This window comes from Balaenoptera musculus, chromosome 6, assembly GCF_009873245.2.
Source record: "Balaenoptera musculus isolate JJ_BM4_2016_0621 chromosome 6, mBalMus1.pri.v3, whole genome shotgun sequence".
Lineage (NCBI taxonomy): Eukaryota > Metazoa > Chordata > Mammalia > Artiodactyla > Balaenopteridae > Balaenoptera > Balaenoptera musculus.
In genome coordinates, this window is record NC_045790.1 from 51143772 (window position 1) to 51156537 (window position 12766).

General features: G+C 35.0%; 1 protein-coding gene across 1 annotated transcript in view; it reads right to left on the bottom strand.

The window, feature by feature from the left end:
- The window catches only part of CCDC171 (coiled-coil domain containing 171), a 368650-nt gene that overhangs the window by 244408 nt on the left and 111476 nt on the right, over positions 1-12766 (bottom strand).

Genomic DNA, 12766 nt, shown 5'->3' on the forward strand with positions numbered 1-12766 from the left:
TATAGTCAGATAAAACGGTAAAGTGTTTTACTGAAAGTATTCTTTTTTGGGAAAAAAAGGTTCACGAAACCTTTTAGTGCTGCCTCTATCACTCAAATTTCTAAAGTTATGACATTTTCAAAGTGCCCAGGACAAGTGTACAAGGACACATTTTATTATGGAGACTGTACAGGTTGCTTTTTGTTTTTGTTTGAACATTTGAAAGAATTTAATCTAAAACACTTTGATTTAAAAAATTTTAAATCTTGTTTAACAAAACTTTCATGTATCAAGATGCCATTTCCCTTTCATTGTAGATCTTGCTTATAAAAATTCATTCCTGGGCTTCCCTGGTGGCGCAGTGGTTAAGAATCCGCCTGCCAGGACCTCGGAAAAAGAGTGGAGGCAAAAATCGAGAAGATGCAAGAAATATTTAAGAAAGACCTAGAAGAATTAAAGAACAAACAGAGATAAACAATACAATAACTGAAATGAAAACTACACAAGAAGGAATCAATAGCAGAATAACTGAGGCAGAAGAACGGATAAGTGACCTGGAAGACAGAATGGTGGAATTCACTGCTGCAGAACAGAATAAAGAAAGAAGAATGAAAAGAAAGGAAGAAAGCCTAAGAGACCTCTGGGACAACATTAAACGCAACAACATTCGCATTATAGGGGTCCCAGAAGGAGAAGAGAGATAGAAAGGACCAGAGAAAATATCTGAAGAGATTATAGTCAAAAACTTCCCTAACATGGGAAAGGAAATAGCCACCCAAGTCCAGGAAGCGCAGAGAGTCCCATACAGGATAAACCCAAGGAGAAACATGCCGAGACACATAGTAATCAAATTGGCAAAAATTAAAGACAAAGAAAAATTATTGAAAGCAGCAAGGGAAAAACAACAAATAACATACAAGGGAACTCCCATAAGGTTAACAGCTGATTTCTCAGCAGAAACTCTACAAGCCAGAAGGGAGTGGCATGATATGCTTAAAGTGATGAAAGGAAATAACTTACAACCAAGATTACTCTACCCGGCAAGGATCTCATTCAGACTCGATGGAGAAATCAAAAGTTTTACAGACAAGCAAAAGCTAAGAGAATTCAGCACCACCAAACCAGCTCTACAACAAATGCTAAAGGAACTTCTCTAAGTAGGAAACACAAGAGAAGAAAAGGATCTACAAAAACAAACCCAAAACAATTAAGAAAATGGTAATAGGAACATACATATCGATAATTACCTTAAACGTAAATGGATTAAATGCTCCAAGCAAAAGACACAGGCTGCCTGAATGGATACAAAAACAAGACCCATATATATGCTGTCTACAAGAGACCACTTCAGACCTAGGGACACATACAGACTGAAAGTGAGGGGATGGAAAAAGATATTCCATGCAAATGGAAATCAAAAGGAAGCTGCAGTAGCTATACTCATATCAGATAAAATAGACTTTAAAATAAAGAATGTTTCAAGAGACAAGGAAGGACACTACATAATGATCAAGGGATAAATCCAAGAAGAAGATATAACAATTATAAATATATATGCACCCAACATAGAAGCACCTCAATACATAAGGCAACTGCTAACAGCTCTAAAAGAGGAAATCGACAGTAACACAATAATAGTGGGGGACTTTAACACCTCACTTACACCAATGGACAGATCAGCCAAAATGAAAATAAATAAGGAAACAGAAGCTTTAAATGACACAACAGACCAGATAGATTTAATTGATATTTATAGGACATTCCATCCAAAAACAGCAGATTACACTTTCTTCTCAAGTGCACACGGAACATTCTCCAGGATAGATCACATATTGGGTCACAAATCAAGCCTCAGTAAATTTAAGAAAATTGAAATCATATCAAGCATCTTTTCTGACCACAACGTTATGAGATTAGAAATGAATTACAGGGAATAAAACATAAAAAACACAAACACATGGAGGCTAAACAATACATTACTAAACAACCAAGAGATCACTGAAGAAATCAAACAGGAAATCAAAAATAAAACCTAGAGACAAATGACAATGAAAATACAATGATCCAAAACCTATGGGATGCAGCAAAAGCAGTTCTAAGAGGGAAGTTTACAGCAATACAAGCCTACCTCAAGAAACAAGAAAAATCTCAAGTAAACAATCTAACCTTACACCTAAAGGAACTAGAGAAAGAAGAAAAAACAAAACCCAAAGTTAGCAGAAGGAAAAAAATCATAAAGATCAGAGCAGAAATAAATGAAATAGAAACAAAGAAAACAATAGCAAAGATCAATAAAACTAAAAGCTGGTTCTTTGAGAAGATAAACAAAATTGATAAACCACTGGCCAGACTCATCAAGAAAAAGAGGGAGAGGACTCAAATCAATCAAATTAGAAATGAAAAAGGAGAAGTTACAACAGACACCGCAGAAATACAAAGCATCCTAAGAGACTACTACAAGCAACTCTACGCCAGTAAAATGGACAACCTGGAAGAAATGGACAAATTCTTAGAAAGGTATAACCTTCCAAGACTGAACCAGGAAGAAATAGAAAATATGAACAGACCAATCACAAGTAATGAAATTGAAACTCTGATTAAAAATCTTCCAACAAACAAAAGTCCAGGACCAGATGGCTTCACAGGTGAATTCTACCAAACATTTAGAGAAGAGTTAACACCCATCCTTCTCAAACTCTTCCAAAAAATAGCAGAGGAAGGAACACTCCCAAACTCATTCTATGAGCCCACCATCACCCTGATACCAAAACCAGACAAAGATACTACAAAAAAAGAAAATTACAGACCAATATCACTGATGAATATAGATGCAAAAATCCTCAACAAAATACTAGCAAACAGAACCCAACAACACATTAAAAGGATCATACAGCATGATCAAGTGGGATTTATCCCAGGGATGCAAGGATTCTTCATATACGCAAATCAATCAATGTGATACACCATATTAACAAAATGAAGAATAAAAACCATATGATCATCTCAATAGGTGCAGAAAAAGCTTTGGAAAAAATTCAACACCCATTTATGATAAAAACTCTCCAGAATGTGGGCACAGAGGGAACCAACCTCAACATAATAAAGGTCATATACGACAAACCCACAGCAAACATCATTCTCAATGATGAAGAACTGAAAGCATTTCCTCTAAGATCAGGAACGAGACAAGGATGTCCACTCTCTCCACTATTATTCAACATAGTTTTGGAAGTCCTAGCCATGCAATCAGAGAAGAAAAAGAAATAAAAGGAATCCAAATTGGAAAAGAAGAAGTAAAACTGTCACTGTTTGCAGATGACATGATACTATACATACAGAATCCTAATAATGCCACCAGAAAACTACTCGAGCTAATCAATGAATTTGGTAAAGTTGCAGGATACAAAATTAATGCATAGAAATCTCTTGCATTCCTATACACTAATGATGAAAAATCTGAAAGAGAAATTATGGAAACACTCCCATTTACCATTGCAACAAAAAGAATAAAATACCTTGGAATAAACCTACCTAGGGAGACAAAAGACCTGTATGCAGAAAACTATAAGACACTGATGAAAGAAATTAAAGATGATACCAACAGATGGAGAGATATACCATGTTCTTGGATTGGAAGAATCATTATTGTGAAAATGACTATACTACCCAAAGCAATCTACAGATTCAATGCAATCACTATCAAATTACCGATGGCATTTTTTACGGAACTAGAACAAATCATCTTAAAATGTGTATGGAGACACAAAAGACCCCTAATAGCCAAAGCAGTCTTGAGGGAAAAAAGCGGAGCTGGAGGAATCAGACTCCCTGACTTCAGACTATACTACAAATCTACAGTCATCAAGACAATATGGTACTGGCACAAAAACAGAAACATAGATGAATGGAACAAGGTAGAAAGCCCAGAGATAAACCCATGCACCTATGGTCAACTAACTTATGACCAAGGAGGCAAAGATATACAATGGAGAAAAGACAGTCTCTTCAATAAGTGATGCTGGGAAAACTGGACAGCTACATGTAAAAGAATGAAATTAGAACACTCCTTAACACCATACACAAAAATAAACTCAAAATAGATTAGAGACCTAAATGTAAGACCAGACACTGTAAAACTCTTACGAGGAAAACATAGGAAGAACACTCTTTGACATAAATCACAGCAAGATCTTTTTTGATCCACCTCCTAGAGTAATGGAAATAAAAACAAAAATAAACAAATGGGACCTATTGAAACTTCAAACTTTTGCACAGCAAAGGAAACCATAAACAAGACGAAAAGACAACCCTCAGAATGGGGAAAGTATTTGCAAACGAATCAACAGGCAAAGGATTAATCTCCAAAATATACAAACAGCTCATGCAGCTCAATATTAAAGAAACAAACAACCCAATCCAAAAATGGGCAGAAGACCTAAATAGACATTTCTCCAAAGAAGACATACAGATAGCCAAGAAACACATGAAAAGCTGCTCAACATCACTAATTATTAGAGAAATGCAAATCAAAACTACAATGAGGTATCACCTCATTGGGCATCATCAGAAAATCTACAAACAACAAATGCTGGAGAGGGTGTGGAGAAAAAGGAACCCTCCTGCACTGCTGGTGGGAATGTAAATTGATACAGCCACTATGGAGAACAGTATGGAGGTTCCTGAAAAGACTAAAAATAGAATTACCATATGACCCAGCAATCCCACTACTGGGCATATACCCAGAGAAAACCATAATTCAAAAAGACACATGCACCCCAGTGTTCATTGCAGCACTATTTACAATAGCCAGGTCATGGAAGCAACCTAAATGCCCATCAACAGACGAATGGATAAAGAAGTTGTGGTACATATATACAATGGAATATTACTCAGCCATAAAAAGGAACAAAACTGAGTCATTTGTTGAGATGTGGATGGATCTAGAGACTGTCATACAGAGTGAAGTAAGTCAGAAAGAGAAAAACAAATATCGTATATTAACACATGTATGTGGAACCTAGAAAAATGGTACAGATGAACCGGGTTGCAGGGCAGAAGTTGAGACACAGATGTAGAGAACAAACGTACAGACACCAAGGGGGGAAAACTGCAGTGGGGTGGGGATGGTGGTGTGCTGAATGGGCGATTGAGATTGACATGTATACACTGATGTGTATAAAATTGATGACTAATAAGAACCTGCAGTATAAAAAAACAAACGAACAAAAAACAACTAATACTAAACTTTCTTTGGGTTATTTGTATGGAAATATGTTAATATAAATGTTTCAGACATTACATGAAATGTCTAAAAATCTTATATGTTCTCGTATAATGTTATAAGTCATAATTCTAGTTATTACTTTAAAATGTATATCTCAGAAATAACTAAATTTCCTTGTCAATTGCATTATTGTGAACTTTCATCAAATCTTTAACCGTGGTCATTTTTAAGTTTTTTGTCATTTACAGACAGTTCTGGGTGTACTCTGATGCTTTTGCAAAACTGTTCCTATAAAAGGGTTTCATCTTCAAGGAATTCATGGAAAAGACTCTGACAAGTACAGGTTTCTGGTAACTGACCATATTGCTGAACTGAATGAATAATCAGCTTCAGAACTCTAGTGGAAAACTGATGAATTCATAAAAGTGCTAACAAAAGATCAAGATGAGAAAAAAAAATTAATTACATGGGACTGAGTGAACTGATGAGTATGATTATAATTTTTGTGACTTTCTGTTTGAATTTAAAAAAAAAAATCCCACAAGGACTCAGAGGCAAAAAATATACAAATCAATTTTCACTGCAAAGTAAAGGACCTGTTACAGTGGAGGATTACTGGACTGAATGTCAATATTATGACATAGTATGAGTGTGTTTCGTGTTTGGTAATTGCAATCACTGTTGCTTTTGTTGTGGCCATCCATTTACAATGTTTGGTGTCAGTTTATTTATCTCTTGTAAAAATAAAATACAGTGTTGTGTGTGAAAAAAAAACAACAAAAAAGAAACATTTATACAGAAAATCTGATGTAATCCACAAAAAGTTACAAGAATCATAAGTGAGTTTAGCAATGCTGTAGAATATAACATCAAAATTGAAATTCTATTTCTATATAGTAGAAGAGAATAATAAGAAACTTAATTTTTTAAATACCACTTATAATATTATAAGTAAATATGATATAGTTAGGAATAAATCTGACAAAAAAGGTGCAAGACCTGTGTACTACAAACTTCAAAACATTGCTGAAATTTTAAAGGGCTTAAATAAATGGAGAGATATACCATTTCAACAGTCAAATGACTCAATATTGTTAAGATATCAATTCTTGCCAATATGATCTATAGATACAATACACTAAGGATACAAGAAAAAAAAAAAAAAAAAGAATCCGCCTGCCAATGCAGGGGACACGGGTTAGAGCCCTGGTCCGGGAAGATCCCACATGCCGCAGAGCAACTAAGCCCGTGAGCCACAACTAGTGAGCCTGTGCTCTACAGCCCGCGAGCCACAACTGCTGAAGCCCGCGTACCTAGAGCCCGTGCTCCGCAACAAGAGAAGCCACCACAATGAGAAGCCCGCGCACCTCAACGAAGAGTAGCCCCCGCTCACCGCAACTAGAGAAAGCCCGCGTGCAGCAACGAAGACCCAACACAGCCAAAAATAAATAAATAAAATAAATTTTTTTTAAAAAGACTGATCCCAAGGTTTTGGACTAGAAGAATTGGGCGTATTTCAGTACTTCAGTGAGAACAACGGAAGTAGAAAAGGTCTTATTTTGGCTATTTCTGTTTGTTTATTTACTTGTTTGCTTGTTTTTGGCAGGGACTGTAAATCATAAATTCGTTTTGATCATATTCCATTAAAATACCTTTACGAGACTCCCAGCACCAGTAGAATACCTGGCAAATAACAGACCCTAAATATATTTGAATTAACAAAGAACAAATAAAGTAGAAAAATACAGGAGGCAGCTGGACATACTGGTATAAAGCTCAGAAGAGAAGTCAGATATAGGCTTGGGAATCATCTAGGGATATGTGAAGCTTGTCTTGAGAGTGTTTGATGGGAAGAGAAAAGAGCCTTGGATAAAGACTAAGGAACTCCAGAATTTAATACTTAGAAAAGAAAAAATCAGCAAAGAAGACTGGAAAAGGAGGAAGAAAAACAGAAGAGGATAATGTCATGAAAACCAAGATTAAAAAAACATTTCAATGCCACCTGTCCAATGTCCAATGTCACAGAATATTCAAGCAAAATGGAGACTAACAAGTGTTCACCAGACATGGAAGTCACTGGTGACCATGATGAAATCTGTTACAACCCAGACTAGAACAGGTCAAAGGAGGAGTAAGCCTGTACTTTTTTGTCTTAATTTAGTGAGAGATAAGTAAATGGAAACGGGAAGTTTAGACAACACTTTTTTTGGTAAGAAGAGAAGGGGAGATAAAGGGCAGTAGTTGGAAAGAAGAGTAGGGATGGAGAAGAGTTTTGGTTTTTTTAATAAGTGAGAAACTTAAGCATGTTTAAAAGCTGATGAGATAGAGGCACCAGTAAAGGAATGCTTATAGAAACAGAAGAAATGGATATAGATATTACAGGACAAAATTCATCTGTAAAATATGCAAAACTAATAATTCTTTCTTTAGACATCAGTTCAATTATCAGTTTTTTGGAAAAGCTATCTTTTACTCCCTGAGTGTATCAATTCCCTCTATTAGAATCTTCTCAGCACTTATTAGAGTTGTAGTTCCACATTTATTTGAGTAGGTCTTTTATTAATGTCTATCTCATTGAATTCAAGCTCAATAAAAATATGGTCTTTTATTTTTTGTCCTCATCAATGTATCCCCAGCACCTAGACAATACTGAGTAGATAAAATAAGAGTTAAATATCATATTAAACATGCTACCAACATGCCATCAACAGAAGATTGTTAAATCAATTAGGATTCATCCACAATGACTTTAAATAGAAGCAGGAAGCTCTTCTTCATATCCTAATATGGAAAGATCTCTAAGCTATATCTTGGAGTTAAAAACAAAAGAGGAGGTGGAAAAGGTATGTTCTACTATAAAATAAACGATCCAATGTCCAACTGAAAGCCCTCTGAGTTGGGAAGTAAAACCAAACAAACAAAAACAAAACAAGACTTTAAATTTTCTGCATTAGCATATCATTAGTAACATGCTTTTTAATGTCATCATATTAAACAAGTTAATATCGGGGGAAAAAAGAGAACACTATATTTAATATGCTACCATTTTACTATTTGTGTAAAATTCATGTGTGTGTGTATGTGTGCATATCTGTAAATGTAGAGAGAATCGCTACACAGAATCACAAGAAAGTAGTATCTAGGGTTGCCTCTGGGAAGAGAATCTTGGCGGCCAAAGGTTGGGAAGAAAGAAATTTTACTTTTCACTGTATAACCTTTTATCTTCGAAATCTTGTATTATGTGTACCTATTACATTCAAAATTCAATTAGATTTTTGAAAAACTGCAAATAAAACAAGCCAACAAACAAACAAAAAACACTTTCCCATGGCAAATAAGCATGAATATTGTTAATGTGTTAGGAAACACTATGAGGACCAATTGAGCAAAGAGGCCCAAATGAAGATTTCTGGATATTATCAAAGTACAGACTCACTGACTGACGTAAGATTCATATCCATAGAAAAAGAAACACCAAATTTTAGTTATTAAAAAATTAAATAAGTAAAAGAGTCAAAATGGAATATATTATTACCAATGGGCACCAATCAAAGTTTATCTGAAAAACATAGTATTTATAAAGCACCAATTATATATATGTGATAATACATTGTAAAGTTATTTTTAATCATTACTTCTAATTATTAAACATTTAAGTATTCTATTAAATTCTTTGAGTTTATCTATATTACCCTTGTAGTAAAAAATCAAGCAATTGAGAAAAAGAGAAGGTAACTCAATCCTCATAGGTACGTTTTATTCAGAGTTCGCTTTATAATTATAGAAATCTTAATATATAATTTTATATATAATAAAACTATATTTTATATAATAAAAATTTTATTTATATAAATATATATTATATACAATTTTAAATTCAAATAGGATCATAGTATATAACTTATTTTTTCATTCATAGTAGGTCTCAACACCTTTCCACATCACATTTTTTCAGTTGCATAGCACTCCAGTGTTTAGATGAATTAATTTATCCATTGTAAATGAATTTAACCAGTCCCCTACTGCTAAGATTTATAGGTTATTTGCATTTTTTCTACTAGTGACAATACTACAATATACATCCTTACATGTGTACTTCTATATCTTTGCATGCACATTCAAGTATATCTACTCAATAAACTCCTAGAAATAAATTTGATGGGTAAAGGGGTATGTACAACTATTTTTAGACAAGGGTTATCAAATTGCTCTCTAAAGAGTCCAACTTGTGTAAACTACCATGAACAGCAGAGGTGCCTATTTCCCCGTACCTTTCCAATGGTAAGCATTATCAACTTATTTTACTGTGCATTTCTTTAATTTTAAATAAGATTAAGCATTTTTTCATATGCTTATAAGCCACCTGTATTTCTTTTTCTGTGAACTGCCTTTTCATGTGCCCATTTCTATATTACATTGTCCACATTTTCCATAGTGATTTATTACAGTCCTTTGCAAATTATGGAAACAATCACTTTGTCATACATGTTGCAAATCATTATTGCCAATTTGTCATTTGCCTTCTGACTACATTCTTAGAAACAAAAATTTTTTAGGTAATCAAATTTATCAATAATTTGCTTTGGGACTTCTAGATTTTGTGTCGTACTTTCCTTGCTCCAAGATTATAAAACACTTAAATTCCCTTTTTCTTCTGGTGCTTTTTTTTTTTATTGGAGTAAAATTGCTTTACAGTGTTGTGTTAGTTTCTGCTATACAATGAAGTAAATCAGCTATATGTATACCTATATCTCCTCCCTCTTTATCTTCCTCTTTTATGACTCTGATCAATCTAGAATTTGTTTGATATAAGCAATATGGCAGGGACTTAGTTATATTGTTTCCTCTTATGTATAGCCAGTTATTTAAAAACTATTTATGAGATAATCTATCTTTATACATTGATTTGGCATATTGTATGACATTGTGATTTATAATAAGGAATATATATTTGATCTTCACCCATGGTTCCTGGCACAAAACTCCTAAAACCCTTGTAATTTCCTGTATAAGAGTCATAAAGGCATTTTTTGTTATACTATTTAGTTTTGCTCCCAGTTCCCGAAATAGCTTCAGAGTGATAAAGGTGAAATGGGTGTCAAAATTCCTTTCAACCACATCTGAGTTTTATGTTAATGAGTTGATTTTTGGAAAGACCCTAGATAACCTAAGGATGGGGGCTGGTTGCCAGGGGAACCAACCATGTGATTAGAAGGTTGGAACTTTCAGTTCCACCCCCCCAACCTCCTGGGAGGAGAGAGAAGCTAGAGGTTGAATCAATCACCAATGGCTGGCTTCACTGGTGGCACAGTGGTTAAGAATCCACCTGCCAAGGCAGGGGACACGGGTTCGATCCCAGGCCCAGGAAGATCCTGCATGCCACGGAGCAACTAAGCCCGCAGGCCACAACTACTGAGCCTGCGTGCCACATGCCTAGAGCCCATGCTGAAGCCCACATGCCTAGAGCCCATGCTCTGCAACAAGAGAAGCCACAGCAACGAGAAGCCGTGCACCAACACAAAGAGTAGCCCCTGCTCGCCGCAGCTAGAGAAAGCCCGCGCACGGCAACGAAGACCCAATGCAGCATAAATAAATAAATAAATAAATAAATAAATAAATAAATAAATAAATAAATAAATAAATAAAATCACCAATGGCCAGTGATTTAATCGATCATGCCTACATAATGAAGCCTCTATGAAAACGCAGAAGAATGGGGTTCCAGGAGCTTCTGGATTGGGAAACACCTGGAGATGCCGGTAGGATGGCATACCCAGAGAGCATGGAAGCTCAGAGAGTCTTCCCACATACCCTGCCCTATGCCGTTCCCGAGTTATACTTTTATAAAAACAAACAAACCTGCAATCTAGTAAATAAACTGTTTTCCTATGTTCTGTGAGCCACTTTAGCAAATTAATGGAACCTGAGAAGGAAGTTGTGGAAACCTCCGATTTATAGACGGGTGGTCAGAAACACTTGCAACTGGCCTCTGAGGGTGTGTGTGTGTGTGTGTGTGTGTGTGTGTTCAATTGTAGGACACGTAGCTGGTGTGGCAGAATTGCTTGGTGCGGGGAAATCTACACACACTTGGTGACTGCCAGTGTTCTGTGTGAGCAACGTTGCATGTAGAGAGAGGAGACACATGAGTATGTTTTTCCTCAGAGCTTAAGTTTTTTCCTTTATGCATGCAACTTTATCACATACTAAATTCCCATACATATTCATAGCTATTTTTGAACTCTCTGTTGCACTGATTTCTCTATTTTGTCAATATCAATTCTTAATTATGGTAACTTTATTTTTTTATTTTTACTGAGATATAATTGACGTAACATATAATTCACCCAATTAAAGTGTACAATTCAATGTTTTTAGTATATTCACAGAATTGTGCCATCATAACCACAGTCTAAATTTAGAACACTGTTGTCCCCACTAAAATATATGCCATATGCATCGACTGCCACTCTCCATTCTCCCATTTCCACACCCAGCCCCTGAGCAACCACCATTCTTATTTCTGTTTCTATAGATTTGCCTCTTCTGGACACTTGATATAAATGCAATCATAAACTACAGCCTTTTATGACTGACTTCTTTCACAAAGAATAATATTTTCAAGGTTCATCTGTGTTATAGTATGTATAAGTATTTTGTTTATTTTTATTGCTAAATAATATTACATCATAGGGATAAGTCACATTTTATTTATCCATTCATCAGTTGAAAAACATTTGGGTTGTTTCCACTTTTTGGTTATTATGAATAATGCTGCTACGAACATCCATGTACAGGTTTTTATGTGGATGTATGTTTTCATTTCTCCTGGGCATATACCTAGGAGTGAAACTACTGAGTCTTATGGGCACTCTAGGTTTAACTTTTTAAAAACCTGCCAAATGTTTTTCCAAAGAGGCTTCCATTTTTTACCTTCCCACCAGCAAAGTGTGAGGATTCCAACTTCTCCACATGTTCACCAAAACTTGCTACTGTCCATTTTTTAATTATAATCATGCTAATGAGTGTGAAGAGGCATCTCATTGTGGTTTTGATTTGCATATCCCTGATTAATGATTTTGAACATCTTTTAACATGATTATTGGCCATTCGTATATATTCTTTGAAGAAATGTCCACTTAAACTTTTAGCATATTTTTAATTGTTATTTCTCTATTATTAAGATGTGAGAGGCATTTATACATTTTGAATACAAGTTCTTTATCAGTCACTTGATTTGCAAAAATTTTCTAGCACTTTGTGATTGTGTTTTCACTTTCTTTACAGTATCCTTTGAAGTACAGAAGTTTTTAATTTTGGTGAAGTCCATTGTATCTATTTTTTTGTCACTTGTGCTTTTGCTGTGGCTCCTAAAGAATCATTGCCTAAGAGTTTTGTAGTTTCAGCTATTCTATTTGGGCCTACGAACTATTTAACTTTTGGGTAGGGGTTCAAATTCATTCTCTAGCTTGTGGATACCCAGTTCTTTCAGCACCATTTGTTGAAAAATATTACTCTTTTAATATAATTAACTTGAATTAACTTGGCACCCTTTTCAAAAACAAT